Genomic DNA, 23,702 nt, shown 5'->3' with positions numbered 1-23,702 from the left:
AAATACTATGGAAAGTATAGATGAATGAATGACCAGGTACTCATAATGGTTGAAGTGGAGTTAGAGTTTATCTACCATTTATCATTATGTGTCCGATCATTCTAGAGCTACTAAAAAATGAAAGTTTTCAATGCATCAAACTTTCAAAAGAAACAGAATTCTTCTGAAGTGGTAATCTGTAGAATCAGAGATTCCTCCAGGCTCCTGGAGGAATGCCAATTAGGACCCCAGGGATCACGTATTGGTTTATTAATTATTATCCTGGATTCTAGCCTGAAATGAAATTGCCAAGTCTAATTTGTAAACCCAAAAAACCTGAGTACAGAAAAGTGGCAAAGACCAATAGCAGCAAAGGTGATTACAGTTTTGGATAAAGGAGCGATTCCCCTATACACAGAATGTTTAGGTTTGGCCTGACACCTTTAAAAATTCCATATATGGAGTTACATAGAAAGAATGAACTGTGGGCCTCTGCCAGGGTCTTATTAGGACGACTGGCACACAACCTCAATCTGCATTGTACCACAAGGTGCTAAAGTTGAAAAACAACCTATTAAAATAAATGAATTGGATTGGCCGGATAACGGTGATTCAAATGGTCCCCTATGGTCTGAATTTCTCTTGGGTGGGAGAAAAAGCTAACCTAGGATGCATGCAGAGAAATGATATGATCAATAACAGGGGCTTACCATAAAGAGGGAGGAAAACAACCCATAAAAGTTTGGTCTGTAATGAGCCTGGAGGGTCTGTCCAAGGCAGATGGCAGTTTCTTGCCAGAGGCCCTTGGAGCATTGGTCTGTTTCAGGTGGGAGTCGATGGGGAATGCTATTTATGTGAAGCCAGCTCTGAGCGGCCCCCGTTGTTAACCTTGATGGATCCTTTACCTGGTAAGAGCAATCTGCTTTCTGAAAAACAAAGATCTGTTCTAATAAAAACTTGCATGGACCTCATTTTCTAAGCTTATGAATTCTTCCCTGGCTTTCTGAGGAAAATAGAAAAGTGTTCTTGGAGCCCAGGGGAGGGGGAAGGATTTTCCTAGTCTTCCCCAGAAGGATTAGCAGCATGAAACCCATAGTTGCAGCTGGGACAAAAAAGAATAAAAAAGTTTGTTAATGATCTCTTCCCATGAAGAGAGAGAAGATTGGAGTTAAAACTCTTCTCGTCCTTTTTTGAAACATCCTGTTTGTCTTCATGTAATGGCACAATGAAATCTTTCTTTGAGATTTTTATCCTCCAGAGGGGGAAAAAAAACTAAGAGAATGAAAATACACCCTCCCCTCATCCCAGCACCTCCAGCGTTACTCACACAACAAAGTTAGCTTCTATACGCAGCAGCTCCTTCCCGGCCCTCACAGTCTTTGCTGTTAAAAAGAGGAACGGCAGTAGTCATAACAGTCGTGGCTGTTGTTCACAATGGGAGAGAGACTCCAGAATGAAAACACAGGGCTCACGTCTGGGAGGAAACCCACAGTAACAGTGAGAATGGAACTCTGCTCTCAGTCCTCTGGCCTCCCCAGGGGGCAGCTGCGAATCCAAGCCCTCAGCTGCTCTTTCAGGGACAGCAAGGTGTTAGGCGCGTGAGCCTTACATTAGCCTCCTACTTTCCAGATTCCAAAGCAGCTCCTCACGCCTGCCTTTTTACATCAGTGATTTCCCCTCTCTTCTAGGAGGAGAATTCCTTTCTAATGCCACTAACTTCAGTGGCCACTGAGCTTAATCATCTTGATTTTTGCCAATTGTGGGTAGAAAAAATTCAATATGAGAAAAACTAAGTGCAACCAAGAGCAACCATGAATTTCATCAGTCTTGTAGGAGTTGGTATTTTTATTGCTCATGGTGGGCATTTAAAAAGAGTAGCACTGGAATTCCAGGGCATAAAAAAAAATGTAACACATAATGCAATGAAATAAATAAATAAATAAATAAAAGAGTAGCACAAGAAAATAAAGAAAAAAATATTCCCCCTCCCCAAAATAAAAGTGCACAGAGAGAGAGAGAGAAAAGAATAGCATAGGTAGCAAAAACATCGGGAACAATACTTGGAGCTATGTGCAATGCCTGGTGAGAATATGATTCAAAGACCCTTCGGCTTAACTGAAGTCTCTTACCCTACGTGACTCTTAGATAAAAGCTATGGATCCAGGATTACCCTACAGACCTCAGTGTGGGGAAGCAAAAGATGCCTCAGCACCATCAGGTGTTCCGTAAACACTCCCCTACTGCAGAGCTGGACTAAATCCCCACTGTGGGTCTTCAAGAAGTCACTGCGCCCTGGCTCCCCTCAATCCCAGCACGCCTCTCTGATACGGTGACTGATTTAGGAGGGAGAGTGGGAGAAAGAGAGAGAGCAAGCCAGAGAGAGAACTGGGTAAGACTTAGTGTCATTAAGAACATCATTTGGAATCACATGAAATCAACAATTAAGAGAAAAAGATTTTCTAGGCCTATTCATTCCAGCTAAGTAAAGGTCCAGAAAATGGAAAAGTCCCATTGGTTCATCTCCTGCCCTGGTTATAACCATCACTATCTGCTTGGTTGCCTCACATACTACCATGCTGAGATCCACAGGATTAAGAAAAAACAAAGTCAAACAAAGATTTTTTTCACCAGTCACTACATAAAAAATTATCTTCAGAAATATCCCCATATAAGAAACTATGGCAAGCATTTTTTTTAAAAATATATATGTTTTACTAGTTTACCTACTAATACGCCACATGGCGGGTGACTATTATGATTATTTTTCTTTTTAATCCCTGGACTTCTGTGGATGGATTCTTTTTAGACAGTAATTTCAAGCAGTCCTACAATTGAACAGCCAGGCAGAAATTGTGGCTCCCTGTTTGTTAAATGCTTTTGAGGCTCTTACATAAAAGATTGATAATAAAGTATTAAGAGAAACACCTCAAAGACTGTGATTGGTCAAATTTCTCTGCCACTGCACAAAGGGGCTGATGACCTTATGCAAAACCCCAATGGTTTCCTGCTTGCAATCATCAGAGATGTTCAATCTAAAATTCACTTTTCAAGTGCTACCAACAGCAGATGTTTGGCAAAGTATAAATGATTCATTCCAATTGGGGCTTATTGGAAAAAAAGCAACTAAAATTGGCTTGCACAATACAGGAAGAATTGTACATCATTTTCTCCTTAAAGTCAGGCAAGGCTTGAGAAGATTCTCCAACCCTGTTTTTAAATTAGAACTTTCTTTCACGTCTCTTTTCTCTTTTCTCTTTTTGAATCCAGACACTTGAATTTGGACAGACAAGCAACCCAGGCACCTTTCAGTGTGGCTGTGTCAGTATCAGAATGAAATGAACATGACCCGCTCCAGCAGGGAAGGGAACACACAGTTAAGGTATTTTTTACAGAACAATTCTTCGCACTGCCCTGGTGACTGGGGAGAGGAATCTCGTGTTTCTCTTTTGCTGATACTGAATCAGCTGAAGAGTACCATGAGCATCAGTAGAAACGCCCAGCAATAGTCTTCTCGCCCTTTTGTCTTTTTGTTCTCATGACAGGGAGAGAAGAGAGGTTTTTTTTTTTTTTTTTTTTGCATGCTGAAATTTTTAATTAAAGTGCCAATTAAAAAACAACCAATTCTTTGGTGGTTCCATTTGTGATCAGAAATGCTGCAAATGATTGCATTAATTTGCAAATGATTGTATGAAGTTGGTATACTTCCTATTAACACTCCAATAAAGATGGCTAGGCTCATTTGTGATAAGAATACACTCTCAATTAGCACAAGAAGCTTATTTCAGCGAAGAAATTCCTGTTCTTCCTCCCTCCACAGTTTATGTGGCAGTTGGGTTCGCATTTTGGGTAAATAGATGGGTCAGAATGAGGTCTGATGAACTGAGACTGAGGTTGTGTCTGAATTGGGGAGAAATTCTGCATGCCCTGGCCACCTGCTTTCCCAGTTCTAATTCTGGATGTTATTGTGCCCTTGCTGATTAACAGTGGCATGTACAGACACTTTATGTAGTTTCTAAGAACTAAGCAAGAAGCATGGTAATAGTATTTACAGTGGTTCATAGTTTACCAAGCACGTTCACACACATTATTGTGCTGTCTGAACAATTTAGAAATGTTTGTAAGCCAAAAAAATCAATTTTGCTGAGAAGTTTAGATTTCTAAAATATCTGCTTTCAACCATGTTTGCTAACCCAGTATAGCTTTAATGGCCAGATAAATTGTAAATGTCCAGGAAACGACCATATGAGCCGTTACCTCAAACAGTCCAAGGAAATTAAAGTGAGAAAGTATAAAATAAGATCCTGCTGAATTTTGTCTCCAGCTTCCATCCCAAGATAAGATTCAAAACACAGTAGAAGTTGTTTTGAACCACTTCCTCTTCTCCACAGTGCTCATACCAGGGTCTGAAAGAATAGGGCTCCTGTCCATTACCCCCAAGCCACCATCTTTCAAACTGCTCCTTTATTGGTAGAAGTCCTAAAGATGTATTAAAACCAGTCATAAGTCAGTGAGTCATAAGCCCTGCTCTAGAGAAAATTTCTTTTTCCTCTTGGGAAAGTTCTCAAAGATTCTCAGAATTCTGGAAATGAAAGCGAGCCTTCTCCAATTTATTCCATACACTTACCGAATCCTTGTCCCAGGTTACTTACCAGGTGTGGCCAAGTTGGATGACACAGGTGAAAAGAAAGATGCACACCAGAGGCTTCTTAGGAAACATAGCCCCGGGAGCAGAAGGGAGAGAAAACTCTCCAACACTGGGAGACAGGGAGGCAAGGTGGGGAGTGTTGTCCTCAATGGTAGCGGGATGGAATTCTGCAAGCCCCACTTCGTTGGTGTGTAAGCGATCCCAAACAGAGTTAAGGGGAGGTGAAATGGAGCTGCCAAACGCCCAAAGAAGAGATTATCTACTTAATTAAAGTTTTTTTCCCCCCTCTAAGTCTTTCAGCCAATCAGAACTCAAGTGCCAGGGAAAGATTGAGTTGATCAAAAGAACACTCCAGGATCCTCCCAGACAAATGCAGAAGAAGGGGACGAGGAGAAAGAGGACAAAGCAGGGGCAGGGGGACACGACAAATCCCCTCCACAAACTCACTGCGTTGAGTCTCTGCCTGTCCCCGCCTACCACGCCACAGCCACCCCCACCCACGCACACGTCCACACAGACACAGCCTGGTCCCCAGAGGGACCCTCGTCCTTTGTAGCACTTTGAGCCCACATTTGCTTTCAGGATCGCTCTCCCGGACAGCGGGAGGAGGGAAGCTAAATAGACCCTGCGTGGGTGAACCTCAGGCCCCCTGAGGTCAAAGTGTGGGGGTTCAACACAGGCCATCTCCATCCTCTGAATGAGAAGCAACACTGGGAGCGTTAGGAAGCCTGATGGGTTCTTCCTTGCAACTTCTCCATCCGACAATGACTTATCAAATACCCATCACAAACAGCCTACACACCAGGCATTGTGGGCATTCCCAAAAGCCGAAACGGGATTTCTACCCTGACAACATTTCCAACCAAGGAATATAAGCTGATGATGCAAAAATGTAATAGAATACAGCATCATCTCACTACAAACTGACTACAAATCATACAGTCTTCTTTCGAGGATTGCTGAAGAAAATAGAATTTGCGTTCCAAAGAAGGGATGAGAGAAATTTCAACAGACCCATGTGACTTCAAAATCCTTATCCTCTTGAACTCAGAGGGCTGCACCAGAGCCTCCCCCAAGCCCACACCCTCACTTTTCTGACTTCTGTCCTTCCTGCTCCCTGAGGGAAAAGGATTACCTCCGTTGCAAGGAACATATCCCTTAGAGGGCTCTCAGTTCCCTTCCATCTGGCCACATCTTCGGAGCCTCAGCACGGCCTTTCTCAAGGGCTCCTCAGAGACACTCAGCTGTGTTCATTCCCTTCCTCCATCCTTGTTCCTCTGGTGTTAGGGCCCTGCGTGACCAGATCTGCCCTGGAAAACCGAATTGCAAAATACAGACTATCAAACTCACTCATTACTTCTGTCAATGTAACCCTGTTGACATAAGAGGTCTTGACTCCAACACTGGGATTGGATAGCTTTGTTGTTCACTTGAAATCCTAGAGTGGAAGAAGTTAGCAGTTCCTACCCCCACAAAAACTTCAGGTCCCATCTCTTTTAACTCAGGAAGGCAGCAGCTGAATGGATTTCAGATGCAGGGTCATACCAGGAACAGGGACTCCTGCCTGCAGTTTTAACTTCTCCCCTGATGACCATTGGGGCGAAGATACTTAGCATTTTCTTACCAAGGGCATTTCCAGGAGATGGAAAAACTTGAAAGTAAGCAGATCTGAGTGATTTTTGCGAGAAAGTAGGGTACTAGTTCAAAATGAATTCCTTGAGGCATCACTCTTCAGAATTTCTTCCGTGAAAGAAAAATGTAATACCTCATTGTTTTGTACAAAATCACCCCATTCTTAGTATAAAGGCTTAAACACAGGGCCGGCACCATGACATTCATCCTCTGCCTGCAGTGTTAGCATCCCACATGGGCACCACTTCGCGTCTCTGCTGTTCCACTTCGCAGCCAGCACCCTGCTTGTGGCCTGGGAAAGCAGCAGAGGATGGCTGTTGTGACTGGCCCCTGCACCGACATGGGACCCGGAAGAAACTCCAGGCTTCTGGCTCCTGGCTTCAGACCAGCCCAACTCTGGCCGTTGTGGCCATCTAAGTCAGTAGGTGGTGGATCTTTCTCTGTCTCTTCTCTCTGTAACACTCCCTTTCAAACAAAAATAAGTAAATATTTTTAAAAAACTTAAACATGACAGAAATATGTAAGGCAGGGAATACAAGCCCCTTTGCTGACCCTTCTCCAGGATAACAGCCGTTAGGTTCTGGGTGCTCATCCCGGTTTTTCATATGCATGCACGAACCTAAATATGTATGTACACTATTTTTTTTTTAAGAAAAATGAGATTGTATAGAATGTATTTTGCAAATTTCTTTTCTCTTTTCATGTTACATAATGATTACAGAACATGGGAAACCATGTTAAGGCCTAAAGATCTCTCTCTTTCTCAAGAATGGATAATACAAATTGTCAACTGTGCTAAGTAATCGTATTTCGCTGACTATTTGGGTTGTTTTCAGTTTACTTTTGAGTTACATGTTACTAAGTTTACCCCTTGGGTATTGGCTTATAAACAATAGACTCGTTAAGGTGAAATAGCTTTCTTAGGGGAGTAAGCATAATAGATTAAAAATAAAATTGAATTCCAGCATATATTGTTTTTAACTTTATAAGTTCATCTCTGCTCATTATTGTTTGCTATTTTTTAAATTTTGTTTTTTTAAATTTTTTTTTTTAAAATATACGTTCATGTGGCTCTCCTAATGGGGTTGGGAGGGCTGAAGAAAGAGGGGTGGGACAAGTGTTTTCATTTTTTTTTTCTTCTCTGTTCACAGTAGGGGAAGTGAAAGGGACCACTCTTTGCTGTCAAACTGTATCAGCACCAGGGGATGGGGGATGGTCATTTAATGATGTCTCAGACTCCAATGTTGGGAGGAGTGTTCCAAGGTGTTATTCGAGTAGTGTTAATATTTCTAAGATGTTGTTGGCTTTGTTGCAGCAGAGTTGAGAAAATCTTTCTAAGGTCTGCTGGCTGACCAGGTCTACCTTAGTGCACTTGACGTCCTCTGTTGTCATGTCCCTCATGGGCATCTGGGCACGTTGTCCACTGCACAGGCCTCAGCAACTGAGGAGACCCAGTCCTGACACATGGACTCCAAGGTCAAACCATATATATTGTGATTTTTCCCTGTGGCCAAGTTTGAGTCCATGGACTAGTTGGAGAATTCCCCAGGAAACCTCACCTGGCATGACCTCAGACTTGACTCCTGTGGGCACCAGCCAGTGCAGGGTCAGGTATGGTCTGTCACCTCCACCAGCCAATGCAGTGCCTGAATGCAGCCGCCTGGTCTGTTTTTCCCACAGCCCTATCCACTCTAGTAAACTGATGGGTGTTATGGCCTAACCCATCCTAGTTTACAACAGGCCTGGTCTTCATTCCCACAAGCGGAGGGCTGTGGCCTAGTTGGGGCGATCCCCAATAATCCCTGCCAAGTCAAATGTGCTGGCATGTGCTGTGACCTGGCCCAGTCTGTCCTGCATCCCATCTGGTTCTTGTGCACACTATGGGTGTTGCAGCTCAGCTCAGCCTGATCCACCCCCAGATCCATCCCACACATTACTGGCAAGTGCCGCTGCCATGATCAACCTGGCCCAGCCCTGACTCTCATGTTCACTAGTGGGAGCTGCAGCCCAGAAGAGGAGTGCCTATAGTTCTCCTACTAGGCTCACTCTCTGCCCTGATCTTATGCCTGCCAGGGGATACTGTGGTCTAACCTAAAATGACTCACACCCAGTTCTGGCTTTGCCAGTGGGTGCTGTGGCCTAGCCCAGGCTGGCCTGCCACCAGACTGGCTTGTCCCTAGTCCCAGCTCTCCTGCTTACCAGTCGAAGTCACAGCCAGTAGAGAGTCCCCAAAGTTCTCCTACTAGGCCTACTCCCACCCCAAGACCTTGTGCATGTTGCCAGGTGCTTCAGCTCAGCCTGGTTTGAGCCCTCTGCAGTCTCAACCCTTGAGACAGCATAGCCCAATTGGGCACAGCCCATACCCTGTCCTAGCTGTCATGTGTATCAGCAGCTGCTGTGGTCTGCCCCAGTCAGGCCTGGCCCCAGACCCTGCCCACACAAATGCCAATGAGTGCTGCAGCATTGTATGGCCTGGCCTACACTCAACTCTGGCCATTGTGTTTCCCAGGGGTAGTTGCGGCCTAGCGGGGGATTTCCCCAAGTTCCCTTACCAGGCCTGTTCCCGGCTCTAGATTTCATATGTGCTAGTTGGTGCTATGGCTCTGCTTGGCATGATCCGCCCTCAGACCTGGCCTTTGCATGTGCCAGTGGTTGCTGGAGCCTGGCTCAGCCCTACCTACTCCAAGCCCTGGCTCGTGCAAGTGTCAGATGAGTTCCGTGGTTCAACCTAGCTCAGTCCGTCAAAACCCCTAGCTCCATGCAAACTGATGGGTATTGTAGTCCCACAGAAACGAACCCACAATTCCCTACAGAATCTGCTCCTGGACCCAGTTCTTTTGCATTCTGGTGGGTGCTGTGACCCACCTCCTGCTCCAACACTTGTGGACAGGCACTGCAGGCTAGTCCAGCCAGGCATGCCCCCAGCCCCAACTTTTGTGTGCACAGTGGATGGTAAGGGATGCTATTTAGCCCAGGTCTCCCACATGGGTGGGTGCCTTGCCTGACCCAGACAAGCCCTCTGGTTTCTCTCTTCTAAACCACTCTCTCAGCTCTCTTGCCTACCTGCCTGTGGAAGCCTCAAGATGTCATTCCTCCCCTGTCAAACATGCCCTCAGCCTCTCCCACTCTAATACGTACCCAGAGCCCCTTCCCTGGGCAGTTTGCATGGGCCCAGAGTGTCAGGTGCTAATAGAATAGGCAACCATGATGGCACACTGGCACAGTTAACACAGTTGGAATTAACCAGGCCCAGAATGCTCGTCAACTATTGGCTGCTTTTCTCCCAGCAGTATAACACTTGCCTAAGACTATGTGTTTTATTTCTGCATTGATGAACATGTTTTTCTTTAACACACGAATGTGACTTTTTTTTTTAATGTTAAACTAAGCTTGTATTTCTAGAATAAACGAATTAGGTCATAACATATTGTCATTGTTTTACGTTATTAGGTTAAGTTTTCTAACACTTTTTTTAGATTCCTCAGCTTTGTTATTGAGTGAATAATCCACAATTTTCTTTCTCACAGCCTGTCAAATTTTGGTATCAGGGTGCACATTGTGACGTGGGCTTAAGCCTCCACTTGTAAGCCAGGGACTCCAACCCAGCATCTTACTGATACAGTCTGAGAGGCAGCAGATTATAACTGAAATACTTGGGTCCCTGCCACACATGTGGGAGACCTAGGCTGAGCCCAAATCCCTGCTGCACATGGGCCCAACCCTGATTGTTACAGGTGTTTGGGGAATGAACCAGCAGGTGGGATCTCTCTCTTTCTTCCTCCATTTTGCCTGACATTAACAGATGGCACACTGCTCAGATACTGTTAGTACATCTTTTTCCATCCTTTTACTTGCAAACTTTTTGTATCCTCATCTTTTATGTATGTCTTGTAAGCTTCACATACTTAGACTTATTTTTAGTCACACTATCTTTGCCTTAAAGGAACCCAAAGGGACCCATTTATTCATTTGCATTTATTATAATTACTAACATACTTGACTTCTGCCTACCATTGTTTTGGTGTTATTTCTACTTGTTTCATCATTCTCTTCACCCATATGGTTAACCTTATCTTGATTTTTTTTTTCATTTCTAATTTCCCTCTGGTAATTTGGAAATTACATAGTCTTTATTCTTTTAGTGTTTTTCTTTGAAATTTCTTTGAAAATTTTCTTTGAAATTTTATCATCCTCACTCAATTTTTCTAAATCCAGAGGAAGTGAGTGTCTTTACCACACTGCTGACAATGGAAGTACAATAGAAAAGTTTACCATCCACAGACCAGGCCAGGCCACAGCACCTGCCAGCAAATGCTGAGTGAGGCCGTCCATGCCAGACTGGGCCACAGCACCCACCAGTAGACCTGGGGAGACCTGGGGAGGAGAGGGGTGTGAGACTGGTAGGGGAGCAGTACGGGGTACCCTCCTCGACCACTGTGCCCACTGGTAAGTGTGAGAACTGGACTGAGGGCAGACCAGGCTGAGCAGAGCTACAACACCTGTTGGCCTACATGTGAACTGGGTTAGAGGGAGAGCCAGGCTGGGCTAACTGACTGTAACCACTGGTGCTGCAGGCAGGAGCTAGAGTAAGTGCAGTCTGGTTGGCCTTTGCCTCAGCATTGGCTGGCAAGTGTTGGGACTGGCAGCAAATCCTGTTAAGCTGGACTTCAGAACCACCTGGAGAGTACAAGATCCGGGAATAAAAGTGGGCCCAGGAGGAAAATGGTGGGCACCTCTCTGATAGACTGCAACTCCTACTACTGAGCATGAGAACCAGGGCTGAGGGTGGGCCTGGCTTGGTAGGTGGTAGCACCCACCAGCATGAGCGTGGGCTGGATAGTGGGGTTGGTTGCATTGAACTAGGCACCAACACCCATTGATGTATACATGAGCTGAATGGGACAGACTGCAGCACATACTGGCAAGCACAAGAATCAGGGCTGGGCACAGGCCTGGTGGGGGTTACTAGGAGTTGCTCTGACTAGGCTGCAGTTCCCATTGTTGTACGGGAGGGCCGAGTGTGTAGAGGGCTGGGTTGGACTAGGCCACAGCATTTATTAGTTTGTGAAAGAGATGGGGCTGGGGACAGAATTGATCCAGCAATTGCAACCACCGATGTGTGTATAGGCTGATGTGGGTGATAGACTGAGCCAGACCCCATACTGAGAAACACACACAAAAGTCGAGTCTGGGATCACCTTGGGTGAAGTCTCTATGGGGACCCCCTCCCCCAGCTGAACCACAATTCCCAACCACGGGGAGAACTGCAAGACTGGTGGACTATGTCAGAACTTAGCCTCCTCGGTGGCTAAGACAGAGCAGCAGACGGCATGCCTATATGCATATGGAAGATATGGCAGTCCACTGGGGCCTGCAGAGGACATCTGGTACCACAGCAGAGGAAGGAGGGCAAAACAGTTTGGACAGCTACCCTAGCCAAGCGTTGACAGAAAATGTCTGGGTTAATGGAGACTCTAAGGTGGACTACGCCAGTCGATGGACTCTGGAAGGATTTCCTCATCCTTGGATCAGCAAGATGGACAGCATTTCACAACTATGGAAACCACTGAGGCAGAACCCCCGAACGTGCTCCACAGTGGCGACCCTGGGATGATACAGGGTGGTGGTTGGAGGCTGGGTGCAGCTTCTTCCCTTTTCCCCTCTCTCCCCCAGACACAGGAGGAAGGGGAAAATTTGGAAACAATGCTCTCACCCACTTTCCCCTAACCTTTGATCCTTACCACCCTGACCAACTATGTAAATATCATCAAAAATAAAAAATTTTACAAAAATCTAAAAAAAAAAGTTTACCATCACTAATTGGTCTCCCAGCTCCCGAGCTTTTGCTGTCATGTTCTATTTTGCTTTATTTAAGCCCCCACAAAAGACTGTCATAGCAATTTCATGTCACTAGCATTTTTCAGTTCATGGATGAATTTGCCTTTCTTTGATAATTATTCTATTTTTTGTATCTAGAAATAGATCACTTTCCTTCTATCTAAGCTACATTATGTAGAATTCTTGGAGAGACAGGGATATTTAGCTTATTGGTGAAGACAGTCACGCCCCACATCCAAGTACCTGATTTAGATTCCTGGTTCCAACTCCTGACTCCAGATTCCTGCCGACACAAAGCCTGGGAGGCAACAGTGATGTCTTAAATCATTGGATTGTTATTACTCGTGTGGGAGATCTAGACCGAGTTTCTGGCTCCTGGCTCCAGTCCTGGCCTACCTTTAGTTGTTTTAGGCATTTGGGACTTGAACTAGCTGCTGGAAGCTCTGTGTCGGTGCCTCTCAAATGAATTTTTTAAACATTAGTTTTTTTATGTATTTGAGAGGCAGAGATATTAAAAGAGAGAGAGACACAAAGAAAAGAGAGAGAAAGAGGGACTGTTCTGGTTCACTATCCCAAGTGGCTGCAGTGACTAAGACTGTGCCAGGCTGAAGCCAGGAGCCTAGAGCTTCTTCTGGTTCTCCCACATGGTGGAGGGGCCCAAACATTTGAGCAGGGCACCTTCCATGGTTTCCCAGATCATTAGCAGGGAAGTGGAAGAGCCAGGTCTTGAACTGGCACCCACTTGCTACACCTCCTGGCTCCCTGACAATGGTCTAGGAAAGCCTCACAGCATGGCCCAGGCCTTTGGGCTTTTGAACCCATATGGGAGACCCAGAAGACGCTCCTGGCTCCCAGCTTTAGATTAGTGCAGCTCTGGCTGCTGTGGCCTTCTAGGGAGTGAACCAGCAGATAGAGGCTCTCTCTCTCTCTCCTCTTTAACCCTGCCTTTCACATGAAAATTAATAAAGAAACAAACAAAAAAATAAGTTTCTAGGAATGGGCATTTGGCAGAGCAGTTAGAGCACTGCTCGGGAACCTGCATTTCAGACTGGAATGAGTTGGGCTGGGCCAGCCTTGGATGTTGCGGGCATTTGGGGAATGAATTAGTGGATGACAGCTATCTTACTTTCTCTCCACCTTTTATATAAAATAATATAAATAAATAAATCATTTAAAAAGAATGAGCTCTAACGGATGGGTAACATTTTAAATCCTGACACATTGACAACAAATTTTTCTCAGTTTTTTGCATGAAAATTTTCTGTATTTCTTGCTTTTAAAATCTAGACTCACTGAATACACAACCGTAATATTACAGCTGTTTTGGTTGAACATATTAAGGATATTATGCTACTGTTTTCTGATTTTCATTGTTCCTCTTAAAACATCAGCTGTAAGTCTAATAATCTTCTGTTCGAAAGCACTGTGTCTCTGATGGCTTTTAAGACATTCTCTTCACTTTTCCCACACAAGTTTCTGAGCTGTTCCTGTCCAACTCAAGCTTACAAGATGGCTCCAGTAAAGCAGGGCGGGAAGGGGCCCGACATGGTAGCCCTAGTGGCTAAAGTCCTTGTCTCCTCTAGTCTATCTGACTTTCCAATAAAAAACAAATCTTTAGAAACAAACAAACAACAACAACCACAACAACAACAAAATAAGGGCAGAGAGATGAAGGGTCGTTCTGCCACAAATGAGGCAGTGACCTGGGAGTACACCACCAACATTTATAAGTGCATCCGTGGAGTGGGCTGCAAGAAGTAGGCCACTTGGGCACTCACAGAGATCTGTAAGTTCATCATAAAAGAGATTGGGACTCCAGATGTGCTGTTAATACCAGGTTCAACAAAGCTACGTGGGCAAAAGAACCAAGGAACACCCCATAACACATCTACATGAGATCATCCAGAAACCGTAATGAGGATGAGGCTCTGCCAAACAAGCTCAACGCTTTGGTCACCTATATACCTGTCACTACTTTCAAAAATCTACAGCAAATATGGGTAACAATATCTCAGTAAAGTTGTAAGATGCAAAACAAACAAACAAACAAAACCTCTGGATTGAGTGTTCTAAAAGTAGAGCTCTTTTTATATATCTTTATTGTCATTTGTTAGCGTCTGCATTGTAGCATTGTGCGTTAAATTAGTTCCAGAAAATTCTTAGCCATGATCCCATCAGACACACCCTTTGCTCTGTTGTCCTTCTTTTCTTTGGTCGCTTGGTGTTAGTATTGTACCCTCCTTCAGTGTATTTTCGTCTTCTCTATAGCGTTGTTTCTTTTTGGATTTAAAAAAATTATTAAAATAAAGAACAGATTTCATATTTTATCGACAAGCTCTAAGGAGATAACCTTCTGTCCCACTCTGCCCCCCTGCTTCAAGCCAGCCACCCTCTCCTTCCTTTAATTTTTGTAGTAACATAATTTCAATTTAGTATAAAGTCACAGGCTTATTACATCTTGGATAATTTTTTCACATTTTTATTCCAATTAACTAGCTATCTTTCCCTGACTTTGATATACTGTTAAACACATATACATTGGGTTTACATTTCAATTATTATATTTATCTCAATGAGTTTTGTCTGCATATTTTTATACTTTTTGTTATAATTATATAGGTTCTTGAGTCTTACCTACACTTTTAGCTTCTCCTCCTCATCCTTTCTTTTTATTCTCTTTGAAAAGATTTATCTATTTTTATTGACAGGCAGATCAGATTTATGGAGAGTAGAAGAGGTAAAGAGAAAGATCTTCCATCAGATGGTTCACTCCCCAAATGACCGCGACAGGTGGAGCTGAGCTAATCCAAAGGCAGGAGCCAGGAGCTTCTTCTGGGTCTCCCATGTGGATGCAGGGTCCAATTTTTTTTCTTATTAAGTATGTAAAAATGTTTGTTTTGAATAACTGAAATAGCTAAACTCTGTCAAGTGTAGTTTGCTTACAAGCTTGTGTTGCTTCTAACTACATCTTCTGGAATTTTAGGCTGTCTCAAAGCTTCTGCTTTTGCCAGGCACTTGGAAGCACTTTTCAACCTGGAGACGCTGCTAAGCAGCATCAAGCGCAGGCAGAGGTCCAGGTGAAGGGTGAAGACACTTGGGCAAAAGCGCTAGCGCAGAATACACAGAAAGTGACCAAATCGAGTAGAAACGTAGGATGCAGAAGGGATGGCTCTCCGTGACTGCACAGCAGTGTGCACACTCGCGTTGTTTGGGGAGGGAAAAGGCGTGCTTTGCAATGAGAACACTCATTAAACCAATGTCCAACTGGCATTATGGCATCGACATATGGAAAACACAGTCCCTGCTTGTACATCCACAGTGGCTTTTCTCTTGTGCTCAGCTCCCTGGAGTGCACCATGCTGACCGGTTGCAAGGCCAGCGAGAGGGGTCAGGGCAGACGGTGCAAAGCTGGTAGGTGTGCTGGGCAGGACGCCTCACCTTGTCCCCCAGCAGGAGTCACTGGAGGTGCATCTGAACAGGAACAACATGACCAAGACATTATAAAGAGTTACCTTCGTGAAGAATGGATCCTAGGGCAGAGACCCCAGGGACACGAACATTGCTTGTGGATCTATTGCAATTGTGCATGCAAAAACGACAAAGGGTTAGACACGAGAGAGCTTGAGGGAAGGATGAGATGGAAGCTTTTGGACGCTGAGTTGAAGAGCAGCATTTACAGGGGGAACTGATAGGAGTTGATAAGTGGAACAGAAAAAGTCAGGGGTTGATGTGGAGATTTTCAACGTCTGCCACTAAGAGAAAACAGGGGTACCAAGAGTGAGATGGTTCGGGGAAAGAGGACAGACCTGACACGCGTGTATCCTTAATACTACTGAGCCGGACACTGGGAGATGGGCAAAACGTTAAGTGGCATGCACTTTTCACCATAACAGAAGACATGGAATAAAGGGAAGAATAATGAGACAAGCTCTCTGTCAGTGACAGTGACTGCTGGAGGGTAGGTGGCAGAGAGAGAAGGATGCCTGAGTCTGGTGACTTGAGACAGGCTGCACGGGGGTCTGGTGGCCCCAGGAGCCTCTCCCCATGCAAGCTGCTGCAGAATCCCTTGGGGATCTTGTTTCACTCTGAGCACCTAAGGGGCAGCCTCTGCGTTTTCAAAACGATGAGCTGAATACGTGCCCAAAGTTGCCCCCACCTGCTCCTGCTGGTCCCTCTGCTGGTGTGCTGGAGAGGAGAGAGGAAACCACAGCTCCCCTGTGCGGCACCTGGCTCCTTGCTTGGCCTTGCCTTTCCTGCGTGGCAGCCCCCATTCTGCTGAGCCCCAGCCTGGAGGACTCCTGGTAGGGCGCCTCATGGCCGGGTTTTCCATCAGCCGTGGTTTCCCTTCTCAGACGCTCCCCAGGCCCTCACTCTGCAGGAACGTCACGATCCATGGATAAAGAGCTGGGAATTGGGTGGCAGCTCTATTCCCGTCAATGTTGTCCTGTTTGTTGGGATTCTACAAAGTACATAAGTGACCATTGTTTCATATGCATTAGCTTCCCAAGGATTGTCAAATTGGTTCATTTCTAGTAGGTATGATCTGAAACTCCTATGTTACATAAATGTCAATGAAGCAACACATCCCATAATACTATACAGTTAGGGTTTTTACATTTTATTATCCTAAAGAAATTTTATCAGCTTTCAGCAGGAATTTTGCATTGGAGTGCACCTATGACTGCACCACAGCAAATAAGATTCAGACACGCCCACCAAGCCTCTATTCCTCCTCCCTTCGGCGCCTCCTCATCTGCCCATCCCACAGCCCGTCCCCAGGCAATCACTAACCTGTCTTGGCGCCTCCTCATCTGCCCATCCCACAGCCCGTCCCCAGGCAATCGCTAACCTGTCTCTCAAGGTGAGTTTGCACTTTCTACCATTTTATATAAATGGATTCATACAGCATGTACCTTTTGGGTTCCCTCACTGGGTGTAATATTTTGGGATTCTTTCAAGTTGTTGCCATGGTCAATAATTCATTCTCTTTATCGCTAAGTATTATTCCATTGTATAATTACACCACATTCTTCCTTCAATCCACCTGTTGATGGTCACTGGACTGTTTCCAGTTTGTTTGCATTTAGACATTATAAATGAAGAAGCTAGGGTCTATCATAATGACTCAGTGGCTAAATCCTTGCTTTGTACTCCAGGATCCAATATGGGCACTGGTTCATGTCCTGGATGCGCCACGTCCCACCCAACTCTGCTTGTGGCCTGAGAAAGAATTAGAGGATTTCCCAAGGCCTTCGGACTTTACACCCATGTGGGTGACCCAGAAGAAGCTCCTGGCTCCTGGCTTTGGAAAGGCTCCACCCTGTCCTTTGTGGCCATTTGTGGAGTGAACTAGCAGACCAAAGATCTTTCGCTCTTTCTTCCTCTCGGTAAATCTGCCTTTCCAAAGAGAATAAATGAATCTTTAAAAAAAAAAGTGAAGGAGCTAAAAGCATTTGGATCAAGTCTTAAACAGAAATACACTTTCATTTATTGTGGATAAATACCTAGAAATGATGCAATGGCTGAATCTTACGGTGCGTGTGCGTGCATGCTAAACATTTTCTGAAACTGTTAGGCTTGTCCAAAGTGATTTTGCCATTTTACACAGCCCCCAGCTGTGTATGTCGGTCCTTGTGGCTCAGTGTCCTTGCCGACACTGGCTATCGTTGGACGTTGGATTACAGCTCTCCCAGCAAGTGTGCACTGCTAGTTCACTAAGGCTTTCATTTGCGTTTCCCTGCAAGTGAAATGCAACTTGAACATTTTCTATTGAGTATTTTTCCCGGTGCACCCTTGCAATACACGAGTCTTCCTTTCCCATTCTACAATTGTGCTGTTTGTTTTTGAGTTCTCTGCTTGGGATACTAGTCTTTTGTCAGGTATGTGAATTGTGAATGAATTTTCTGTGTTTTGCCTATTTTTTTCTTTAACACCTTTTAAAAACCAGCAATTCCACTTTTGAAGAAATTCGACTTTTTTCTTACATAAGCCATATTTCAGGCATTACATACTTTTTTGACTCATCAAAATCATAAATACTTTTCTATGTGCTTCATTCTTGCCATCAGCAGGTCTTCACATGAAAAAGCCTGTGGAGTGACAGAGCAGTAGTGCCACCTGGTGGACATACTGCGCTACGACCGCGTATGACGTCGCCCTGAGACCCCTGGAGCTGCAGTGACCCTCCTGTCCTGCAGGGAACAGCACTTGCCTGCTTTTTCCACCGGGGACTTCCATGGTGTCCCTGCATGGGTGACTTGGGAGGCTGACCCTGGAACGGGCATGGGGTGTGGCCTTGGTGGATCTGGAATCAAAACCTGCACGTGATGCAAGCTGAAGAGGAGCAGTATGGCGTATTGTGAATCAGTGGAATGACTTTCTCTTTGACACGTGTGTGGCAGTTCCATGTAACATGTTGTTCCCTGATAGGCCTGTCCTGGATGCTCCACTGTGTAAAACGCTTCTTCCCGACGTGTCTGCTGTCCCCTAATGGCGCTGTGGGCCCTGGACAACAGGCTCTGAGCACGGACCTCCTGTGTCCCAGGAGCCCCACCTCCCACACTGCTGGATTGATGCTACTTGCTCAACCCAGGAGTCTGGGCTGGGCGCTGGAATGGTGAGGAGAGGGTGTCATAGGAGAGAGAGGGACACAGCAGAATGCTTCTTTTAAAAAAATAATTCTTCTCAGAACCCTAACCATGAAAAGACAGAGGGCAGAACAAGACAGTCAACTACCCCAGCCATATGTTGGCAGTGAAAAACTGGGCAAACGGAGACTCTAAGATGGATTATGTCAATTAGTAGATTCTTCAGCGATCGCATCATGCTTGGAATGGCGAGATTGGCAGCAATTCATAACTGGTGAACTATCAAAGCCACTTGAGCAAGACCCTCGGAGCATGCCACACATCAGACACCTGGGATGGGTGGGAGACTGCGTGGGGCTTCTCCCTTTATCTCCCCCTTTACCCCAGATACATGAAACGATGTGGAAATAATAGTTTGACCCACTTGCCTGTAGCCCTTGAACATTTTTGCCCTAATTCACTACGTAAAGATAGTCAAAAATAAAGAAAAAAATAATTCTTTTGGTGGCAAGGGCTGTGGCATAGCCAGTATAACTAGCACCTTGTGGTGGCAGCATCCCATACAGGCTCTGGCTCAAGTCCCAAATACTCTCCTCCCATCCAGCTCCCTGCCTGTGACCTGGAAAAGCTGTAGAGGATGACTCAAGTCTTTGGGACCCTGCACCCACATGAGGGACCCAGCAGAAGCTCGTGGCTCCGGATCAGCTTAGCTCCAGCCATTGTGGCCACTTCGGGAACGAACCAGTAGAGGGAAGATCTTTGGCTCTCCTTCTCTCTGTAAATCTTTCCAAGAAAAATAAATAAATCTTAAAAAAAAAAAAAAAGAACACATCTGGAATGTTTTGAAAGAAAACTAAGGGTCTAGGATTTACTTCCATCTATTTCTGACTTGCATGATGATTTCGCTGCCCTGTAGGAGACTGCTCCTGCGTGCATGTTTCATACTGTTTGCAGCAGGAGAAATCATTGACTTTGCTCCTATAAATCTCAAGGAACAGGAATCAGCAATTTGGTCATGGTTGTGAAACAGAATAAATACATCAGAAGTAAGTAAAGGTTAGGAAGAAGGCATGCTGGTTAGCTGGGTTTCTGATGAACTCTGAGTTGGGGATCTCCCTTGAAGACCACTGTCCATTTCTGTGCTTTGGTAAGTGCTCTGAGGAGCATCCAGAAGTCTGTCCCAAGGTGCTGCCAGCCAGAGCACAGGGATAGCGTGGGTGAATGGGCTGTGACTGCCCTGTGGCAGGCTGTGGCAGGCTGTGGGCTTGCCCTGGGCTGTGACTGTCCTGTGGCTGCCGTGGCTACGGTGTCACCTGGCTCCCAGGCACTCCTCTCCTTCACAGTAAGCCCCCATGGCCTCCCTGGCATCGTGGGCATGTCCATCTTGACCATGTGCAGAGACATCACTGCACAGGACGGGTATGAGACTGCCCACACCCTCAGCCCGCAGGGGCCTGTGGAGATGAGGAACTCGCCATCCTTACTGTCCAGATGAGACACGACATTGCAGCACACAGCCCAGGTGGGAGTAGACCGGCCAGGGACAGCCGGGGTCTCTGGCAGCCATGCTGGCGACTCTCCTGCCATGTTTGCTGCCCCAGGCTCCCGTGGGTTAGGATACTTGTCATCTGTGGCCTGGAGCCCCATGGTGGCTAACTTGCAATTCAGAACTGGGTGTTTGAGTTTCTCGGTGAGGGAACTCAATTCCATAGAGTGTCATCTGCAAAGGACAGAGCTGAGCGTGCTGTCCCCTGCCGTGTACCTGAGGCTGGAAATACCACCTGTGCCGAGAGGCCCCGTGGGTGTGTGCTGAGTGAAGAGATGAAACACAGGGTGGAGTGTTCAGCTGACGCAGGGAGCTGGATCTTGAGCTGAGGGCCCGCACAAGGACCCCACAGAACCCCTCGGCTCTCTGAGGGCATGCGCATTCCCTGGAAGGGTCATCGGTGCCAACACCCAAGCATGCAGGTGCACAAGGCAGAAGAGATGACTAGGGAGTAAGGCTGTGGGATGGCACCATGACCTTGTCTCCTGCTTTGGCCCTGTGTCTCACTCCGGACCAAAGCTGGATATTCTGAAGTTAGCAGCCTGCTTGCTAGACGGTAAAGCCCTCTTGAGAGTTGAGCGAATGCACAGGTGGGGAAATAGCCAACTCGGGCTTGGCACAGCTCCTCTGACCAGGACAGTGGTGTCCCAGGCTGGCACGGGTCTCTGTTAGCGAGGCAGACACAGGCGACCTTCTGGCCAGGGTCCTGTTCGTGCTATCCCACGTGCCCTGTGGCTCTCACAGCTGGGAGTGTGCTTGAACACCTGAGAAGCCCTCCAGGGTTGAGAAACACTCCAGCCACAAGCCCCAGAATGGACACATTGCAAAAGCCTCTGCCTCAGGGTAGTTTAAAGTTTAACAGTGTGGTCAGGCCTCGGGCTGTGCCCACAGGAGCAAGAGAGCCCCAGGAAAGCATCCAGAGTCAGGAGCTGGTGAGAAGATGTGGCCACCCTGATGCCATGCTCGGATGGGAAATCCCACACTGCGTGGTCACAGGTCCCCAAGGCCACTCCCAGAGCACAGCCTGCCTGTGGCCTTCTGAGGGGGCTGCCCTGCCCATGCACGCCTGGCCCGGCCCAGGGGGTGGCTGTGTGCAGGGGCTGTGACCAGGACTGAGCGTGTGAGCTGCAGTGTTCCCGTGAGGCAGCCGGGGCCCTCCCCCTGTGCACAGCCAGGGCTGGGGAGAAGGGAGCTGGCTGCAGGGCTGGGCCCAGCTCTGCCCCCAGCACCACCTGCCACTGTGCATCTCTGCGTGGTCTGAGAGTTCTCAAGCCAAATTGAGCCTCCCAGGTCACGCAGGCTCATGTGTCGAGATCAAAGGAAAGGACACGTGAGCATCTCCGGGTGGCTTGTCACTGCAGACATCGCTGTCCCTCTTCTTTTCCTGTGGCCCTGCCAACGTTGGGCCCCATTTGGGGATCTTTGCTATCAGGAACAAGTTAGGAAAGTGCAGGTTAAAGAGCCCACTGGGTCTGTCTGTGCCTTTTGCCACAATAGTTTCATCTGCTAGTTTGGCGTTCATGGGCCCAGTTGGCCCTGGAGTAAGTCAGCACATGCCAAACAGAGCCAAAGGTCAGTGACTGCAGGTGGCCTGAGCCGGAGGACCAGCCCTGCCTCCCTCCCATGTCCCTGGATGAGCAGGGTCCTGTCACAGTCAGCCCTGCTGAGCCCACCTCCTCTACGCATGCGACCTTCCAGGCCTCCACCTGCTTCTCCATACATGTCTCCCCCGCCTCTCCTTCCTGCCTTCTTTCCTCTCCCCTCTTTCCTTTGGCACGGCACCCATTGTTGGGATTGTCTTTGGTTCTAGAATGCCACAACCTTGGATTGCAGCATGCTGACCAGTGCGTGGCACCAAGCCAGGCCCTTGCTCGTTGCAGTGTGCAAGGCCCCGGGAACCCCTCAGCAAGGCCTGGAGCTCGCCCTGTACCTCTCTCCCCAGCTCCCCGCACAGAGTGGACCCTGCTCTTACTGCTTCTGCAGCCTCTGGAACAGAGCAGCGCAGATGTCACGTGGCTATGTTTTATTCATGAGGAACAGCATGATAGCAGTGCACAGTGAGGAAGAACTGTGTCTCACAGGGCAGTTTTTTTCATCCACACCCACACAGTGGTGGCCATCTCAGCACTTGTGTCCTTTCTGATCAAGAGTTAACATGACCAGGTCCGGCTTGATAATGTAGTGGTTAAGGTCTTCGCCTTGTATGCGCTGGATCCCATATGGGCGCCGGTTCTAATCCCGGCGTCCCTGCTTCCCATCCATCATTGCAGTCCCTTGGGGGGGTTATCATTGGATGGAAGATCTTCCTCTCTGTCTCTCCTCCTCTCTGTATATATGCCTTTCCAATAAAATAAATAAATAAGTCTTAAAAAAAGATATTTAGAAAAATAGAGCATTATGTTTTCCACTTATTCTGAAACAATATAGGTGTGTGTGTGTGTGTGTGTGTGTGTGTAGAAATAGAGGGAGAAACTGGAACCCACTCCCCAACTGCCTGCCCACAGCTTGGGCTGGGCTAGTCTGGGGCCAGGAGCCAGGAGCTCCAGCTGGGTATCCCACATGGGTGGCAGGGACTCACATGCTCCAGCCATCAGTTGTTGGTTCCAACGGTTCGCATCAGAAGGAAGCTGTCTTGGAAGCAGAGGTGGGGTTTGAGCTTTGGAATTCCTCTATGGGATGTAGACACCGCAAGCAGCAGCTTAAGCTGCTACCTCACAGTGCCTCCCCTTGAAACTATTTCTTTTTCTTTTTTCTGCTAAAAATTATGGAATGTCTCATAAATCATCTTGTACAGGGGCTATGCTAATCTCTGTATCATTCCAATATTAGTATATGTGCTACTGAAGCAAGCACCAAAACAATTTCTGGTACCCCTAATTTTGATGCTTACTAAACTTCATTATCAGTCTTAGGTCTGACTTATTTTAAGACACTGATTCATTAGAGAAATACTCAAAAGCTACCACTATGTAAAATATCATTTACTATTTATTTATTTACTAGAAAGGCAGAGTTGGAGAGAGAGAGAGAGAGAGACTCTTCCAGCCACTGGTTTACTCAACAAATGGCTATAAGTGGCAGGGCTATGTCATGCCAAAGCCAGGATCCTGAAACTTCATCTGGGACTCCCACACAGAGGCCAGGGGCACTTGGAGACATCTTCTGATGCTTTCCCAGTCTGTTAACAGGGAGCCAGATTGGAAGTAGAGCAGCCAGGACTTGAACTTGGTCCTATGTGGGATTCCAGTGCTGCAGGTGGCCACTTAATCCACTGTGCCACCTCATCTGCCCCTGTGTAAAATATCTCAGGCTCAGCATGATGGCTCAGTGGCTAAACCCTTGTCTTACACACACCAGGATCCCATATGGGCACTGGTTTATGTCTTGGTTGCTCTGTTTCCCTGCTAGCTCCCTGCTTGTGGCCTGGGAAAGCAGTCGAGGATGGCCCAAAGCCTTGGGACCCTGCACCCACATG

At 46.6% G+C, this 23,702-nt stretch overlaps 1 protein-coding gene and 1 pseudogene across 1 annotated transcript in view; both read right to left on the bottom strand.

Annotated features, from left to right (window-relative positions):
• The window catches only part of WNT8B (Wnt family member 8B), a 59,577-nt gene that overhangs the window by 15,557 nt on the left and 20,318 nt on the right, over positions 1–23,702 (bottom strand). The window lies entirely within an intron of this gene.
• On the bottom strand, positions 22,986–23,080 carry LOC118759477 (U6 spliceosomal RNA; annotated as a pseudogene).

The sequence above is a fragment of the Ochotona princeps genome, chromosome 13 (assembly GCF_030435755.1).
Source record: "Ochotona princeps isolate mOchPri1 chromosome 13, mOchPri1.hap1, whole genome shotgun sequence".
In the NCBI taxonomy this organism is placed as follows: Eukaryota; Metazoa; Chordata; class Mammalia; order Lagomorpha; family Ochotonidae; genus Ochotona; species Ochotona princeps.
The sequence above is the reverse complement of the archived record's forward strand: the minus strand, read 5'-3'. Positions and strand labels throughout refer to the sequence as shown.